The sequence below is a fragment of the Giraffa tippelskirchi genome, chromosome 10 (assembly GCF_054371585.1).
Source record: "Giraffa tippelskirchi isolate mGirTip1 chromosome 10, T2T-mGirTip1v1.2.pri, whole genome shotgun sequence".
Lineage (NCBI taxonomy): Eukaryota > Metazoa > Chordata > Mammalia > Artiodactyla > Giraffidae > Giraffa > Giraffa tippelskirchi.
In genome coordinates, this window is record NC_137284.1 from 118,064,266 (window position 1) to 118,084,685 (window position 20,420).

The following is a 20,420-nucleotide window of genomic DNA, read 5'->3' on the forward strand; positions in this document are numbered from 1 at the left end:
GTTTGTTTCTGTAAAAGCCATAGCTCTTAATCCTTTCTCCCTTTCATATGGAACAAGACTCTGTTGGAGGAAACAACAAAAGCTTCAGTGATTAGTATCAGCACATGAACACTTCTTTCTTCACTTGGCATTTAAGATTGTCTATAGGGAGATGGTCTTCAATTCAAAAATTAATACTGATACAATTCTACATTAAAATATGTCCTCAGAATATTTTTAAATGGCTGCTTCTTCTAGAAAATCAGGTTGAAAAAAAATTTTTTTAATTACTCTTGAAGGAAAACATGATAGAGAAAAAGGGAGAAAAAATATCTAGGAATCATTCTCAAATTTCACTATGTCTAAGAATATCATGAGAAAGTTGTTGAAAATGATTATTTCTAGACCACAGTGCTGAGATTCTAATCCAGTCCGGGTGGTGTCTAGGAAACTCCAGAGATTGCATCTACCCCACTTTGAGAAACAACGAAAAGGAATCCTATTTCACTGCCTCCATGGAGTTAGATTTAGTCAGAGACTTCCTGTTTCCTATTCCTGTGCATACAACTGGATTAGATTTCCAGGACACTCATATGTGAGGTGTGGTCGTTTAACTGAATTGTAGCCAATAGAATGTGAATAGAAGGCAATTATCAGTTTTGGCTCATAAATCTTCAACACACTTGGCTAAAACTCTTTTCCCTTTCCAGGCTAGCTTACATGGAGGTGACCACCACGGTGACCTTGACAGTCAACTGAAAAATGTACAGAACTAAGCATTTTCTTCTAAATCAGTGGTTCTCCAATTTCAGTGAACTTATACATCATCTTGTGTGCTTATTACATCTATAGATTCTCAAATCCCATCATCAAAGATTTTGATTCAGTAGGCCCTGGGAGGTACTCAGGAATCTGCATTTTAAACAATTACTGGGTGATTTTGATATGTATGATTCTGAGTCTCAGCTTTGAGAAATACTGAATGTGTGTATGTGTGTGTGTAAGGAATATTCAGTGTTCTTAATGTTTGTTGTCACTTCACCTATTGAACTATATCTGTATCTACATCAGTAGATTTCTTAGAAGAAAGTAGCATTATATATTACAGAAAAAGGAAAATGGATTTCAAAAAGTCATCTAGTTCAAGTCATATCCTAATGAGGATAGATGTCTAATATTCCCCTTTCTTAGCCACTTTATCTCAAACTAAATAATACCAGCTATTTCAACCATTCCCTTAAGGTACTATTTTATATCCAAAATCATTTCTTTTTTTTTTTTTCTGAATGTTCTCAATACCCTTTACCTCTTTTGAAAAATAGACCAAAATACAACATCCTGATAAATATTAACAATGCAAGATATTACAGAAATATAATTATTGGGTTTTACAGAAATATGCTTTATTTATATCATATATTTTAAATATGAAACATTATTCAGTTTCCTAAATATATGGAACTTTCAAATGTGAAGTACATGCACCTTATTTATTTACATACCTGACTGAGTTATTCTTGCACTTTAAAAAATAACTTTCAGTTTTTTTCTCTTTAAATTAAAAAAAGAAGACCTACAATACTATATACATCATTATGGCCTTGATTTCCCTCTAGTGGTTTCCTATCTACATGTTGAGGAATTATTATACATCTAAAACAAAGAGCTTGGCATGTTATAGAAATTTAATATTTGAAATAGCCTTTATGTTTCATTCTGTATGAAAGATGAAGAAATAGGTCTTAGATGTAATAGCCTACTTGCCCAATATCATTCACCTAGTAAATAGCATTGCAAATTAACATTCTTTCTTATTCTTTTGTCTACAAAATATTAAAGCTTGTGAGAAAATCTTTTATAATTAACAGTTTTCTATAGATACTTCTTATTTTACTGTGAAATGAATTTTCATCATAACGCTTCTGCTATTGCGAGGAAGTTGCCGAACCGGTGGTCTACAATTATGTATATTAGTTTTACCCATTGAATCACGGTGCACACATTTCCTTCTGAGAAGGATGCTAATAATAATTTTCTCTTAATGCTTTTCCACTTTGAGCTCCAAGTGGTCCTGAATACATTACCAAACTAAATCACCCTATCAACCAATGCAAAATAGAAAGCACTTTAATGCATATGTAATTGTATCTCTTCTTCAAATGCAATGTTTGATTTTTAGTCACCCCATATTTGGTGATTCTAATTTTTGAGTGAAATCCAAAGTTTAGGTACTCAGGATGCTACTGTCAAAGTGAAAATAGTTGGAGATCACATTACATTATCTGCCATCTTTCTCAGGGTGAGAATATTCTGTTTTGGATAAAAATTGTCTTTTGTTTTTCTTCAGCAGGGTATTGAACTGTTCATGGTTTAGAATCCAAATCTCTAAATGAGATCACTAGCTTGTGTTCACTATGCTAATTCATCTTTTCTCTTAAAACAATACAGGTATTTCTCTGTGGCTGTTGCTGTTTCAGTTAGGTATTGATCTGACTTTGGCTGAACAATACAACATTGCTAAAGTCTGGTTACAAAGACTGAGGAGCACATAAGATAATTTAGTACAACTTTATACCATTTCCTATTAGAGAATTTGATTTTCTCCTTTGAATAGTCTATTTTCCTAAGTCAGACAATATTAAAAATGCAGAAGTGTGAGAAGCAACTATGGTGGACAATTTTATAGCATACTAGATATAGGCAATCCATTGAAAAGAACAAGTCTCTTAGGAATTATATCTCTTGTGTGCCTCTTTCAGAAATTAGATTTTTAATTTTCATAACCTTCCTTTAGATTACTTACCAGTATATCTAAATTATTTTTTCACAGTTAGATCTGTAACACACAAAAGCCTGTTTACACCTGATGAAATATTGTAATGAAATTGGAAATTAATCCCCATATGTTGTGTGCAATAAAACGATGCTTTATTAATTATATTAGCACTCAGGTCACTAAGAAAGTAAAATGTTCTTTATTGAATTTACAAGTTAACCTTTTGCTCTGAAAATTTACTACTGAAGAAAAGTTGTTCGATGGAAGTCTAAATGTAATGGTCTTGTAGCTGTCTTTTTTGTTTAGGAAACTGAGGTACTTTTTAAATTGTCCATTAGCAACAAATACAGGCATATCTTAAATTTTACCATAAAGTATTTAAAAAATTTAGTGGATGAGTTAATCCAGAAGAATAGAAAATCTATTATAGGCTGTTAATACAAATAAAGCAATTATAACATGCATTTATTCAAAAATGATAGCTGAAATCTGGGAGATTTTTTGGTGAAGGTAGAAGAGGTCAGGGAGGGTGTTTCTCTGTTGAGAGGGAAAGGAGATTTGTGTAAGTAGATGTGGGTGTTAGAGGCCCTGCTTGCTTACAGATACTTGGTTCTCTGGGCTACTTGGTAAATTAACCCAGGTATTTGCTATCATCTTCCCTATGAAAAGCCAGGTATTAATGATAATTGCCCTCTCCTTTGATAGTTGAATGCATTTTGGTTTGAATTACACCCAGTGGGGATCCCCCACTCCTTCTAATATCTCACAGAGTTCTTAAGAATCATAAATTCCTCCCAGTCTCCTCTGACTAGAACTTACTCCTTGTCTCTTCCAAGACTCTTGTTTCTGCTCCAAGTAAATTCAGAAAAGGAACATGACTCCTTAATATGAACTGCCCCTAACCTTCTCACACAAGGTGTGCATTTGCATGGGCCTTATTAAACAGTCTGGTTTTTACAGTTTGAGGTCACCAGTCTTTCCATTGACATTGCTTTTAGTGTCAATTTCTCTTCTTTCCCCACTTTAAGTTGTATTCTTCTTCCTCTTACCGTGCTATGCTCTCCTCACCTATCAATTCTCTGATTCTCATCAGAGATGTTTAGCTTTCTCTTTGTGTTTCCCAAATTCTATCCTGCAAACTGTAACTTTTAAACTCAGTGAAAGGTAGTTTGCCCAACAAAAGTCAATTTTAGTAGAATAAGTCACTTAAATTAGTTGTGTTAACTGTCAGTAGTTGAATTACTTGGATATGACTCTGTGTTCTACTTTCATAAAATTTAAACTGATCTGTAAGATGGATATTATATCTGCTTACATAGGTTTGGAGCACAAGTAAAGGGAACAAATACTCACTTGAAGCCTAGCGCAGCTCCTACACAGAAGCATTGCTCAGTAAGTGCAAGTTCTCTTCCCTTTCCCTTATGTAGGTAACTCCTCTCCACCCTCTGCTTCTCAGTCTTCTAACTTCCCACTCCCCATTTTGCTGCTAAATCACTCCCCACATGATTCTCTGACCCACACAGGCACAGCTTGTAATATATGACTGTAATATGTTGTAACATATGATTCTGTTTTACTTCTTTGCTTATGAATATCCATCGTTTACCTGTAAATATGGAGTCCAAATTTCTTAATATGGACTTGAAAATCTCACATGCATAGATTCCACTTTGTTTACATCTTTTATTTACCTTTTCTTTTCCGCTGCACACAACTTACTCTGCAGCCACAGTAAAGTGTCAGTTGATTCTAGAATGTATGATTCACTGTTACATCTCTGGGCTGCTATTTCTGCCATTTCATGCTGTCACTTATTACCTACAAACAGCACCTCCCAACTTTAGCTTTCCTTAAGATCCAGAGTATATTAACTGCTACTTTATAGCACTTACTACACTGGGTTTTATTTACTTACTTGTCTCTTTCTACACAACCCTTTCTCTGCCATTTGTATTAAGCCTTGAAATATATGTTTTAATCATCCTTTTAGCTTGAAATTGAACTTCATAGAATCATCTTCCACTATCACTGTTATTATACTAACATTATAACTTGGGATAAATAGTAAGCCATGATTTAATAAAATTCCTGGCACGTGTTTCCACAAGGAACCTGTGATTCCCTCTATATTGCAGAACTGAGGTAAATTATCAACCTATATCTAGTGTCCTACCTCCTTTTGTTACTGCTTTCCCAAGTCAGATGGCATCGGGAGCTCCTGCTTTTCTGAGCTCACTGGAGAATAAACTTCTTTAATTATGTGTCACAAAATGGGAAGTATTCTCAAGTATAATGTAAGCCACATATTGTATAATTAAATGATCAAACTATTCATAGTACCCTATGGTTAATCAACCTTTAAACCTATGTCTTTATCTCAAAATCATTTGCTTGTTTTCTAACTGATTATTCTCAAAATATGTAAATATGATACCAGACAAAATATTTGAACTCACCTTACAATTGCCATTTCATTACCCACTTAGACACTGAAACTGGGAAAAAAAAAAAAAAAAGCAACAAAGGTCAGCACATGCACCAGATTTTAAGTCTGTCTTATCCTAATATCTTCTTGTCCATAGATAAGCATGGTCTGTATCAGCTCCAAGCCCCACTTCTGAGATTTCTTGGAATCTTATTCATTCCTTGGAATCCCCTGTTGTTCTTGCCATTAGTAGATAGTGCTATCATTATGCCACTCTTTAAGAAATTTGAGTGTTCCGCAAATCTTAGCTGTGAATATTGATCATAATGTTATCACATCAAGTTATGTTTTAAAAAGTATTAAAGGAAGCTCTGTATGTGTCTTTGCAAAAAGAAAAGCATGGATCCGTATTCACCTCACATACACCCTCTTCCCATTTCATCTCACTATAGTCTTCCCAGTGAATCATACATTAATAATAATTTTATTCTTTGTTTTCTGTATTCATATACATTGTATCTGTAATTTAGCTCTTAAAGATGGTCAGTGCTAGAAACTAGAAGCAACTATCAGCTGAAATATTTCATTTTAGATAGAAATATTATTTAAAAATTGATTGCCAGTCATATATGCCATATGGAAAATTACATATTTTTCTGTTGCTGCTGATATTTGAATGTTTTGTGATGAAAAAGATTTTATTGTATTGGCCACACTGCACTATTTCTCTTTTGAATTATAGTATAATGGAGAGATTGGCTATTGATCCCTGACCATGTCTTTAATTGAAGAGAGGGGGAGAATGCTACTTAAAATACAATGAAAATTATTCATTGGAAATTATTACTATAAACTTTAAAAAAAAATGAACTTTACAGAGACAATGGATTATTTTAATTAGGAGTAATTTTAGAAAATTCACAATAACACTTTCCCATGGGTGCAGAAGTACTCTTTACAAATAATTACTATACTTTACTATACTTTTATCTCAATTCTTCAGCATTATTTTCTTAATTTCAAATTAAAATGTTAAAATTATTAGTTTGTATGATAGTAAATAGTGTTTTCATTATCTTTATAACTGATTAAATTACATATTTTGCAAGTAAAATGTTAACCACATAACTGCCTTTCATTTTTTACATTATATTAACAATGAGTCTAATTAGTTGAGGAAATAAACTTCTGTATTTTGCAGGGATTCTTAATCAAGTAATAGACTTTAACTTATAATAATATGGAAATGTGTTATATATTTCAATTATCTAGTACAAAATTGGTGAAATAAAGTGAAAGTCGCTCAGTCGTGTCCAACTCTTCACTACCCCATGGACTATACAGTCCAAGGAATTCTCCAGACCAGAATACTGGAGTGGATAGCCTTTCCTTCTCCAGAGGATCTCCCAACCCAGAGATCGAACCGAGGTCTCCCACATTGTGGGCAGATTCATTACCAGCTGAGCCACAAGGGAAGCCCAAGAACATTGGAGTGGGTAGCCTATCCCTTCTCCAGCAGATCTTCCCAACCCAGGAATCGAACCTGGGTCTCCTGCATTGCAGATGGACTCTTTATCATTGCAGATTGGATCCTTTACCAATTGAGGAAAGCTCAAAAACTTGGAAACTTACTATAGTTCTTTAGCTGAAATTTTCTTTGTGAGAACTACAAGTACAAAGACCCTATGGAGGTTTTTAAAGAATCTCATAAGAACAAGTGTCTGATTTATTAAAGCCTATAAACTAGAAAGTGAAAGTGAAAGTAGAAGGCACGAAAAAAACAAAAACAAAAACAAACCTTTACATGTAAAGTTACAAAAAAGTGTTATATAATGGTTTCTGCATGCTTTTCCAGTTAAAATTGTGTCATTCATAACATCAGATTGCTAAACGGTTTTACATATAAGTCATTTAGATCCATAATTGAGAAATAATATTCAATCTGAAATTGTTTTTTAACATCTCTGAAAGGTCCGTTTGTAGAATAGGTAGGTTGGTAGACAGATAGTAGGTAAATAGATAGATAGATAGATGTAGATGCTACTTATTTTGGGAATATGATAATAGTACATTTATCTGATTTTCTATGTGTTTGCTATTTTAAAGCAAATCATCAGATTGTTCTATCCCTTGCCCACTTTAACTCCCTATAACAATGCCTGTAATGAATGCTGATTTTGAAAATTATGATGGATATCGAGAATAAAAATTACAAATAGCTATGTAATTACTGTTCCTGCCATTTTATAAGGTTATTGGAAGCTATCATCTGTTAGGTTGTTGAAAGTATCTTATCATATAAAGATCCATGTGTCACATGGCTTTTCAGACTAAAGGCCAAGAAGCAGATGTGTCTGAGTATTTTTTCTTGTCATGTTTCTTTATGTCTATTATCCTTTGGTGGCCACACTTTTAAGTTGGGTTCTATCAAGTTGAACACTCTATTTTGATAGATATTCTTTGTGTCAATTCCTAGTATGTTAATTTATATTCTACTGTATGGCTTTTGATATTTTGGAGATATTTTAATGATTGCATAGTTTATATACTTTTTTTTAAAGCTAGAAATAGATACAATTTGTATTTAGCAAATATATACATTTCATTTTAAAATTATTTAAAATATTATTATTTAATATTTATTATTTTAAAGAGTTTCATATAATAATGGGTTCATCATTTCAAAATTAATCCACTTCAGATAAGCATACCCCCAAATGATAGATGACATATTTTAAATACCTTTTAAAATTCTTGGCTTAGATGGTGAAAAAGCAACCATATTCTGCAGAGGACCGAAACTATAATAAGAAAGTAATTCATATGGTAAGCAATCACTAGATTTGGCATTTACCCTGGAGGTATATTTGAGAGCTGCTGACCTAGATTTTGAATGTAATGACCAAAATTCTTGAGGGATATGAAGCAAAACTTGGAATGCAACAAATAGGCCAAATCTGAAACCACCATTAAAAGCCCATGAAACTCCACAAAGGGCAACCTCCTCTGCAGATAAACTAGTTAAAAATTACTCTGAAAAGGAAAACAGTCAGAGAAGAAGAAAACTTTTTTTCTAAGAATTTCTGATGAAAATTCAAAATCTAAACAAGTTTAGGCCTAGAAGTGACAATACTTATATAATTAAAAAAAAAACACACCTATTCTCTTTGATGTACCCCCAGTTAGTGCTCCTACTAATGTGTGTTGCCAAAGAGACAGAAGATATGAAAGTTTAAGAGACTTACAGGAGAAAGAGATACTATTTTAGAGGGAGACTAAAGAAAAAAGTGAATATTGAAATAATTAATAACTCAGAATTTCCAGAATTAATGAATGATGATATTTTGCCTTTATGAAAAGCCCAGTGTATCCCAAGGAGAATAATTTTTTTAAAAGTCTACAATAAAATAAATGGCAGTGAAACTGTAGAACTTATAAAGGAGTCAGAGGTAAGAGATGTCTCATACAAAGGATTGACAATTAAAATGACTTTCCAACTGAAAAAATAGAAGGCAGAAGATAATCAAATGAGAAAAATTTGCCATTAAGCTAGAGATATGCTCCTAACAAAGCAAGTTTTTCATCAATGAAAGTGATATTAAGATCTTTGTATAGACACAAACTGCTTATGAATGCATCTTAAAAACTATCATTTCCTAAAGTAGCACATAATGTCTACACTTTAGGGATAATGAAAATTATCTGAGCAGGAAGGCTTAAGACACTACCAAAAAAAAAAAAAGCTAGAAATCAAGGAAACTAGAAACAATATGTAAATCTAAATAAACACTAACTGTATAAAGCAATAATGAAATGAAAGCATTGAAGTTATTAGTAGTGTGGCTGAGTAGAACACATTACAAGGCCCTTTTGTTTTTAAGAAAGATGGTAAAAATAAAATTAACTTTACACTTAGGGCTTCTCTGGTAGCTCAGATGGTAAAGAATCTGCCTGCAATGCAGAAGACTCAAGTTTGATTCCTGGGTTGGGACGATCCCCTGGAGAAGGGAATGGCTACCCACTCCAGTATTCTTGCCTAGACAATTTCGTGGACAGGGGAGCCTGGCAGGCGTCTGAGCAACTAATACAATACTATAATTGCATTAATTAAAGAGTGTAACTAAATAATGAAAGAATATAGCTGTATTAAAATGTGTGTAAAACAATCTCATTGAAATGGGGGATTAAGGTTTGTTGAGCTTTTTCTTTTAATCAGTGTAATTTAGGAAATTATTGGAGATTTAAGACTAATGATAAAAGGAATTGTACATAGATACTGTACTCTAGTTGATAAATTTGTTTCCAAAGAAGTTCAATTCTGAAACCATTATATATAAAGATTCAACTGTAAATTGATGGCAGGTGGTGGGAGCCAGGTTTCTCACCAGCTCCAAGATCTTGGTTTCTAATATCATTCTCCAATAACACCAGAGCTCCTTGAAGAAATGACTGATTCTAGGGCTGATGGGAAATAGTCAAGATGAGCCTAGAACATCTGGAAGTGCTAGAAAATAAGGAAGTGCTTCATAAATAAAATGATGGAGTACATCAGAAGGTTAAAGGAGCCAACTGCAAAAGCTCCCAGTGCTCAATGCTGAAACAATTTGAGCAACAAAATAAACTATGTTGGATTATAATCTGAAGTATAGAATGACTATCTAGAATCTGTGCGATATAAAAAAAATGACTGAATAACTAAATGGAGAGAATAGACAAATTATAGAAGAATGCCAAATAATATATGTAGAAATAATTGTATTAAAAGGTAGATCATAATTCCCCACTCCTTATATGTGGGCTGCACATTGCAATTTCATTCCAAAGAGTAGAATATTTAAAGGGTAGAGGGTAGACAGAGTTAAGTACAATGGAGAAACTTGACAAGTACTGCCTCAGGGGATGAAGCTTAACATCATTAATGACACATCATGTTGACAGAATGTACCCTTAATATAATGTGCTGAGATAATGCTTATCACTGTGGTCTTTCTCCTCCAACCCACTACCCTAGTCTAACCACGAGAAAGACAGCTGAGGGAATCCAAATAAAGTATGGGGTTTAGTTTATAATAATTATAAGATTGATTCATTAGTTTTGTCAAATAGATGTTGCTAATCTAGGATGCTAATAATATGGAAAATTTGGTATGGGGTATATGGGAACTCTGTACTTTCATACACCTTTCCTGTACACTTAAATTTTCCTAAAATAAAAAGCTTATTAAAACAGCACAGAAAACTCAAGAAGATTGAAAGCAAAATTCAAGATAGTATTTGTTTCTGGCAGGAAAAGTGAGAGGAATGAGACACATGGGGGACTAATATTTCATTAAACAGGTGATATTTACATTTTTATTGTTCTTAATATTCGTGTATACTTCACAAACTATTTTATATGTATATTTTACAACCTTATAAAAGTAATGATTACCTGATCATTAGTGGTACAGAGATGATAGAAGATATTCTAAGGGCTAGGTTACTCAGGTTTCTCTGGAAGGCAGTATATACTCAACTGGCCAATGAATTTAATTGGAATGCTGTAGCTATAATTGATTTGGATTTGAAGTTGCAGTATGAAACTGCAATTATGTGATGTGCCCAGTACTTTTAAAAGAGGAAAGTTAGAAAGGTCATCTTTCCAAAGTGAGAAATTTATTTGGCAGGGCATTTAAAAGGGTATGCTCTGAGAATTATGCATATTAATTCTCTTTAAAAAAGTGAATAAAATGTCCAAAGTGATAATAATAGCTGCACTTTATTTATGCCTATTATGAGCTCAATCACAAGTTGACTGCTTTCCAACTTCTGTTGAAGGCTGTGCATAGAGAATTGATAATCAAGAGAGATGTTCAATAAACTTATTTTGTTGCTATTTTAGTATTAATTTTATGATTACTCACATTCTGCTAGCCACTGTACATACATTGTGGTAGGCTGGATAATGAAAGATATCTAGGTGCTAATTCTCAGAATCTGTGAATAAAGGGTCTTATATGGCATAAGGAATTTTGCAGATGAGATCAAATGTAAAATCTTAAAACAAGGATATCATCTTGGATTCTGTGGGTGGTCCACTGTAATCATGAGTCCTCATAAGAAGGATGAAGGATGAGTCCAGAAAAAGAGATGTGGCAGTGGAATCAGAGGTTTGAGTGATATGGTTTGAAGATTGAGGAAACGTCCATAATGCAGATATACAAGCAGCTTCTACAAACTGGAAAAGACAATAGATTCTCTTCTCAAGCTTCCAGAAGGAGCACAGCCCTAGTGACACTGCTTTGGCGCTTCTGATGTCCAAAAATTCAAGGAACTTTAATTTTGTTGTTTTATACCACTGAGTTTCTGGTAATTTGTTATAGTGACAATAAGGAACAAATACATTGTGTTATGAAATCCCACCAGAATTCTCTAAATTGGGACTCAGATTCTCAATTTATAGATGAAGATTTAATTTTAGCAAAGTAAGGAATGTGTTCAGCTTCTCTTGACAAAGTTGAGTTTTGAACATGGGTTCCTCTTCCTCTGAACTTTATACTCTTTCAGCCCTTCCATCACCAACATAGTGCAGAGGCCCTGGAGCTAAGCTGCCTCAGTTGGAATTCCACTTTATTATTTCCAGGGCAGAGTTATTCAACATCTTCAGAAAGAATCATAACTCCATTTTGCCTAGGATTCTTCATCAACAAACAGTAGAATAGCAGTACTTAATCTACAGTTTTGTCATAGGAAGTAAAGGAAATAGTCTAAGTATTTAGTAACACAGCTTCATATCTATCTATATAGTCTGGAGTCCTTTATAACCAAATACATCCACAATTTAATTTATTATCCAAAGTCTCAAACCTGCCCCACCTCCTATATAGTCTCTGGATTCTTATAGCTTCATCATCTACCTTATATTTTTTGCACCTGATTTTCTCTTCCAACCTCCAGCTAGAAAAGAAAACTTGTCACCTGTGATTTTCCCTTCTGTTGTACACACATTCTGAAAATCTAGTTGTTTATGTGTAAAATGTATCACTTGGAATCCAGTTATGGGTATTGCATCTCATTTATATGGTCAACTGTCTTCCTCTCTTCCCTCCCACACAATCTAGAAGCTTATCCTCCTGTGATTACCAGTTATTTTCTGAGATCTCCCTCTTTAGGCTTTACCTTCCCTTAGAAATTGTTAAATAATTCCAGAAACTGATTCCATTCAAAGAAAGTCACTTTTTCTTCCAAGAGCTAGATGAAGCTTTACACTGATAAAGAGAAGCCTGGGGGCTTTGTTTACTCTGCAGGGAAGTCTCCACTGGTTCAGGTCCCAGCACAGGGAACAGGTGCCCATGGGTTTCTGCTTCATGGTTGTGACTCTCTTGGTTTATGTTATCATGTTCAGGTACTGTTTCCTAGAAATATACACCCAGGCCCGGATGGTGAGTCCTGAATGCATGCATTCTTAACCATCGTCTTTTCCAGAACTAATCAAACACAACTCTTTAGTTCCAGTTCTGACACCAAGTCAACAACTCAGACACACGTCCTCATTCAGCACAACTCACCAACTTATAGTAAGTTCCATTGTGGGGTCCTTTCTTTCCTTCAGAAATCTTCCTGGTTCGTAGTGGCATAGTTTCTATTATTTGAGCAGTGTGAGAAGAAAAGATTAATATTTTGTTCTTAAAGCATTAATAGTTTTATTCCTAAAAAGTCTGTGTTCTTCATGTGTGATATTTAAGTTTTTTCTTACACTCTCAATACACTAAGAGATATTGAAAAAGAACAGCTAAAATAAGTCAAGGAAATGATCCTATCAAAACTTTCTGACAATGATTACCTAGTCACCTTATGTAACATCTCATAATAAGAAAAATCGGCTCCAACTTACATACGTCTCCATACATAAACATTCAGATGACATAATTTCTACAACTGTGTTTCACTGGTCATGCTATTTCTCTTTGTCACTGGATGGCATAGCTCTGACCTCTCTCAAAGCTAACCTCCCCTGTTCATATTCAATGCCCTCGTCTTCATTCAAACCTATATCACCTTTCACCTGAGACTTCCTCAGCTTCTAATCAATCTTCTCACCTCAAGACTCTCCCCTTTCTAGTATGCCCACTACTTTCACTTTTCCCTTCAAACAAAAATAATGGATTATTTGCTCTTTTGCATAAAAATTTTTTAAAAAACATTTCATTGCTTATGGGATCAGTTTCAATATAATTCAACAAATTTTGATATAAAGTTCGGTAGAAATGGGCTACAACCTGAATTTCCAGGCTGAAATCCCAGCACTACTACCATCCATAGTTACCCAAATCTTCTATACACATAAAAACCATTGTTCCAAGATATGTGTATTATATAGAAACCCATTTTTCAAAAGGAGAAAAAAGCTAAGTCCTTACTTTCTACATTGTTAGCATACAATTTATCTGTTTTAATTGTCATATAACATTCATATGTAGATTAAAATGAATTCAGTTTGAAACACTGTGATTTATATGACATAAAGTATTATGAATCTGATGTTTTTCAAAATTTAAACTTCATAAATAGTGCAATCAAATAATGAGCTTGTTTTCTAAAACTACGTTTAACATCGTAGGTTGAGAGTTTCAATTTTTTTGAGATTTCAACAAGATAATATTAATAAATTTTAAAAATTGGTTTTAGGGCAACAATATTAGCTGGCACACACACTTTATATGTAATCATTTGGGTTTCTTTTGATTTATGCAATAAGGCAACAAGATAGTCAGTGAGTAAACACAGATACACATTGAATAGATTTACTATACAATAGAAAGTAGTCTAGGAAATAACTCAAAATGCCTTCCCTGTGGAATTATTTATTCACCCAAGTAACAATATATGGATTTTAAAGAAATTCTGTTTCATGATTGTCTTCAGTGAGAAGGAAATTACTCCAAATTAATTCATTAAAATCAGATAGATTCTCAGAGTAAATGTGGCTTTAATTAATTGAGCTTTGTTCTCTTATGAAACATTTATGTCTTATTATAAACTCCAAATATCTCAGAGAAAACTTTTCCTATAAAATATAAGTTACTTAAATATTAGTGACTTATATAAGAACGATTTATAGTCACTCATGCTAAGATTAATGAATGTGTACTAAAATTTTAAAAAATAGTATGTTATTGTCATTCCATGTTGAGGGTCTTAGTTGGGACAATAAATGGCCAAATATAGGTATTCATATTTTCATTGTCCACAGGAATTAGACCAGAAATTGTTATTGTTAAAGTGAAAAATTCTGATAAGCCAAATCTCTGTTTTAAATATAAGCTTCCTGTAATTCCCTCTCCACCAGAATTTTTAAGTGAACAACAAATAAAGGGAAAATTAAATAGCTACAAATTATAGTTTATATATCTCAGTGCCTTTCTCATCTTCAGATGGTAGTATTCATCAACAGAAAAATGGCTAAATGGCTGGCTGCAGTAAGAAGGAAAATTGGAAGTTGGAGAGCTAGCTGGATGTCACATGCTGAATATCAAACCTGAATTCAAATCATGATAGATAGACTAGAATGTCTAATAAAAATGCAAATAAAAATGTGAAGAATATGTAGTTTTGACACTTTTGTCTTATTTAAGGAATATATATGAAAAGCCAGGGCAGCAATGAAAAACATTATGGTATTAAGTCAGTTCAAATAATATGCCTGGAAAACAGGGCAAATAGTGCGGGCATTGTGGAATTTTATTTTATTGGACCATTGTACACCTTTTGTGCCTCTGTCTCTCACTTTATCTCATCACTTTGCCTTAATCTTACCCACACATTATTAAAATACTGGCCCTGCCTCCCACCCCACACACTCCAGTGAAGCCTCTTTTGATTTTTCCAAGTGCAGTGACCATGTCCTAACATATCATGTTGGTATTCTGAGCTCATGTTTATGTCCTTTTTACATAGGCTGGACATTTTAAACCTTCAAGAAATGTGTTATTATTTATTGAATGCAGATATGGATTAATATTCTTGGAGATAAACAGGTAGAAAAACTCTGAGCTGTTAGTGGCACTCTGAAATGGACATGGAGAAGCTTATCAGGTATAGAAAAATTGTTTTCATTCATTGTATCATATCCTCTGGGCAGGTTGGCTACTCTCTAATAGCGGCAGGATGCAGGGTGAGTGACAGATTGTGGCCACAGTCACTAGCGACAAGAACCAGCAGACAGAAAACACCTCAAGACAGCCTTGCTGTCTTTCAGCGGGGATTCCTTGACACAGGTGTCTGGACAAGGACAGCGCTGTCGATGTGGATCTAGGAGCACCTGGTTTATTCACTATAGTCACCACCATGTTGCAGGAAAAATGACATGCCAAGTAGAGCAGAAACTCAAGTCTCAATACAGGCCTTCTCTGCAGAATCCTAATTACTGTCCTTTTCAGAAGTTCTTCCCAAACTCCACTTTCCCTCTTTATTGCAAACACCTCTGAAACGTTATCTAATTTTATTGGCTTAGTTCTGTATCTTTCTGCCAACAAAATGCAAAAATAAAACATACTAGTAGTTAACATGGATGATCACAGATAACCTCTACCAGACACATCCTTATACATGTTAGATTAAGAATGTATTTCAGTCCTTTTTATTTTTTCAGTCCTATCACTCTCTCTTATATGTTGATTTAATCCTCAAAATGTAAGAGTATCCATAATGTGGTGAAGGGGGAAAAGTGGAAGAAGTGACAGATTTTCTTTTCTTGGGCTCCAAAATCATTACAGATAGTGACTGCAGGGTTGAAATTAAAAGACACTTACTCCTTGGAAGGAAAGCTATGTCAAATCTAGCAGCATATTAAAAAATAGAGACATCACTTGCTGACAAAGGTCTGTATAGTCAACACTATGGTTTTTCCAATTGTCATGTGTGGATGTGGGAGTTGGACAATAAATAAGGCTGAGTGCCAAAGAATTGATGCTTTCAAATTGTGGTGCTGGAGAAGACTCTTAAGAGGCCCTTTGGGCTGCAAGGATCAAACCAGTCAATCGTAAAGGAAATCAGTCCTGAATATTCACTGGAAGAACCAATGCTGAAGCTGAAGCTTCAATACTTTGGCCACTCATGTGAACAGCTGACTCATTGGGAAAGATCTTGATGCTGGGAATGACTGAAGACAAAAGGAGAAGGGGGAGGCAGAGGATGAGATGGTTAGATAGCATCACTTATTCAGTAGACTGAGTCAGTGGAATTTGAGCAAACTCCAGAAGATAGTGAAGGACAGAGGAGCCTGGAGTGCTGCAGTCCATGGGGTCACAAAGACTTGAACACGACTCAGTGACTGAACAATAAAGTGGTGATATTTGGACAAATTGCAAAAGAATCATTGAATATAATTCCATAACAATTATATAAAATTTGCTACGTATTTAGTGTACAAAGTATAAAACTATCCGATTTTTTTATCTGAGATTCCTAGTAAGAATACATTTTGTTCTTTTCGGTTATGGTTTATCACATGATATTGAATATGGTTCCCTGTGCTACACAGTAGGACTTTGATGTTTATCCATCCTATATGTACTAGTTTGCATCTGTGAATCCAATCCTTCCCTTTCCCACCCTCATGTTGGTAACGACAAATCTGAGAAAAAGAATGTATATATATATATATATATATATATATATATATACACATGCTGCTGCTGCTGCTAAGTCGCTTCAGTCGTGTCCGACTCTGTGCGACCCTATAGACGGCAGCCCACCAGGCTCCGCCGTCCCTAGGATTCTCCAGGCAAGAATACTGGAGTGGGTTGCCATTTCCTTCTCCAATGCATGAAAGGGAAAAGTTAAAGTGAAGTCGCTCAGTCGTGTCCGACTCTTAGCGACCCCATGGACTATAGCCTACCAGGCTCCTCCGTCCATGGGATTTTCCAGGCAAGAGTACTGGAGTGGGGTGCCATTGCCTTCTCCATATATACACATACACATATACATATATATATATAACTAAATAACTTTGATGTACAGCAAAAATTAACACATTGCAAATCAACTGTACTTCAATAAAATTTTAAAAATACATTTTATATTTAAAATTATACATATTCCTACCTACATACATATTATATATTTTATAATTAAAATTACTTCAGGTAATGTTTAACCTGAATAGACAATAAAATAAAGTCAAATTAATATAAAAGCATTTATTATAATTTAACTACAATTTGGAAAATATAACAGCTTAAATAATTAAAAATGTTTCCTATGAGCCACTAAATGGATTTTGTGAACATCTAATAGGTGATGGACTGTAATTTTAAAAAGCATGCAGAGTTCATTATAATGCATTATAGTAGAAATAATGTACATTGCTATTCAGTTTTTAAAGAAACCAATTATAAACCAGTTAATGCCTCCCTTTTAGAATATGTGTGTGTGTGTGTAATTGGAAACAATCAAATGATATTCTACCTGTTTACTATGTAAATTGGAGTTTTGTCTTTCATTTAAGGCCAGGTTCAGTGAATACCTATATATTCAGTAAAAAAAAAAAAAAAATACTATCTGTGTTAATCATTTTCAATTCCATTATGAAATCATTCATTCCTGTTCAAATTAATTGATTTTGCACATTTTAATAGTTGCTATAACTTTTATAGTCCAAAACTGAGTTCAATTATATTGACAGATAAAAATTCTCTTCCATCAGGAAATCTGATTTCAGTCAAAGAAAGTAGGGAAAACCACTAGGACCATTCAGGTATGACCTAAATCAAATCCCTTACGATTATACAGTGGAAGTGAGAAATAGATTTAAGGGAGTAGATCTGACAGACAGAGTGGCTGAACAACTATGGACAGAGGTTCGTGACATTGTACAGGAGGCAATGATCAAGACCAGCCCCAAGAAACAGAAACACAAAAAGGCAAAATGGTTGTCTGAGAAGGCCTTACAAATAGCTGAGAAAAGAAGAGAAACTAAAGGCAAAGGAGAAAAGGAAAGATACACCCATTTGAATGCAGAGTTCCAAAGAATAGCAAGGAGAGATCAGAAAGTCTTCCTCAGTGATCAATGCAAAGAAATAGAGGAAAACAATAGAATGGGAAAGACTAGAGATCTCTTCATGAAAATTAGAGATACCAGGGGAACATTTCATGCAAAGATGGGCACAATAAAGAGCAGAAATTGTATGGACCTAACAGAAGCAGAAGATATTAAGAAGAGGTGTAAAGAACACACAGAAGAACTGTATAAAATGTCTTCATGATCCAGATAACTACAATGGTATGATCACTCACCTAGAGCCAGACATCCTGGAATGTGAAGTCAAGTAAGCCTTGGGAAGCATCACTATGAACAAAGCTAGCGGAGGTGATGGAATTCCAGTTGAGCTATTTCAAATCCTAAAAGATGATGCTGTGAAAGTGCTGCACTCAATATGCCAGCAAATCTGGAAAACTCAGCAGTGGCCACAGGACTAGAAAAGGTCAGTTTTCATTCCAATCCCAAAGAAAGGCAATGCCAAAGAATGTTCAAACTACTGCACAACTGCATCCATCTTACACGCTAGCAAAGTAATGCTCAAAATTCTCCACTCTAGGCTTCAACAGTATGTGAACTGTGAACTTCCAAATGTTCAAGCTGGATTTAGGAAAGGCAGAGGAACCAGAGATCAAATGGCCAACGTCCACTAGATCATCGAAAAAGCAAGAGTTCCAGAAAAACATCTACTTTTGCTTTATTGACTATGCCAAAACCTTTGCCTGTGTGGATCACAACAAACTGTGGAAAATTCTGAAAGAGGTGGGAATACCAGACCACCTGACCTGCCTCCTGAGAAATCTGTGTGCAGGTCAAGAATCAACAGTTAGAACTGGACATGGAACAACAGACTAGTTCCAAATCAGGAAAGGAGTACATCAAGGCTGTATATTGTCACCCTGCTTCTTTAACTTATGTGTAGAGTACATCTTGAGAAACGCTGGCCTGGATGAAGCAGAAGCTGGAATCAAGATTACCAAGAGAAATATCAATAACCTCAGATACACAGATGACACCACCTTTACGGCAGAAAGCAAAGAGGAACTAAATAGCCTCTTGATGAAAGTGAACAAGGAGAGTGAAAACTTGGCTTAAAAATCAACATTCAGAAAACTAAGATCATGGTATCTAGTCCCATCATTTCATGGCAAATAGCTGGGGGAACAGTGCATAGAGTGACAGATTTATTTTTGGGGGGCTCTAAAATCACTGCAGATGGTGACTGTAGCCATGAAATTAAAAGATGCTTGCTCCTGGGAAGAAAAGCTATGACAAACCTAGACAGTATATTAAAAAGCTGAGACGTTACTTTGCTGACAAAGGTTCATCTAGTCAAAGCTATGGTTTTTCCAGTAGAAATATATAGATGTGAGAGTTGGACTATAAAGAAAGCTGAGTGCTGTAGAATTGATGCTTTTGAACTGTGGTGTTGGAGAAGACTTTTGAGAGTCCCTTGGACAGCAAGGTGGAGAAGGCAATGGCACCCCACTCCAGTACTCTTGCCTGGAAAATCCCATGGACGGAGGAGCCTGGTAGGCTATAGTCCATGGGGTCGCACAGAGTCGGACACGACTGAAGCGACTTAGCAGCAGCAGCAGTGGACAGCAAGGAGATCCAACCAGTCCATCCTAAAGGAAATCAGCCCTGAACATTCATTGAAAGGACTGATGCTGAAGCTGAAACTCTAATACTTTTGGCCATTTGATGTGAAGAACCTACTCATTGGTAAAGACCCTAATGCTGGGAAAGATTGTTTGTGGGAGGAGAAGGGAATGACAGATGATGAGATGATTGGATGGCCTTTTCTAAATCCAGTTGAACATCTGGAAGTTCTTAATTCATGTACTGTGAAACCTAGGTTGTAGAATTTTGGAGGATGTAGATGAAAACAAAAAGAGGCTGAAAGTTGAGACATAGAAGGACAGAAAACATAGGGCGTTTGACTTAAAATTTAAAAGTAAAAAAATAAGTTAAAAAACTTAAAAGTAGTATCTATATAAAGCCTATTTACAATGTGCATAGAATTCTAGAAGGTCTTATGCAAATTGACTCCCATTGAGGTGCAGAGGAAAGTATCCGGACATTAGTGATAGACCTGGAACTAGTCTAGTTGTGTTCAGTTCAGTTCAGTTCAGTCGCTCAGTCGTGTCCGACTCTTTGCGACCCCATGAATTGCAGCATGCCAGGCCTGCCTGTCCATCACCAACTCCCGGAGTCTACCC

At 34.8% G+C, this 20,420-nt stretch overlaps 1 protein-coding gene across 13 annotated transcripts in view; it reads left to right on the top strand.

Moving 5' to 3' along the window:
* The window catches only part of ZNF804B (zinc finger protein 804B), an 889,892-nt gene that overhangs the window by 499,482 nt on the left and 369,990 nt on the right, over window positions 1-20,420 (top strand). The window contains exon 4 of one of the 13 annotated variants that reach the window (XM_081533984.1): window positions 4,075-4,147. The exons of the other annotated variants lie outside the window; for them this stretch is intronic. The gene's annotated coding sequence lies outside the window, so the exon portion shown is untranslated. The remainder of the gene's footprint in view (window positions 1-4,074; window positions 4,148-20,420) is intronic. 13 annotated transcript variants of the gene reach the window in all.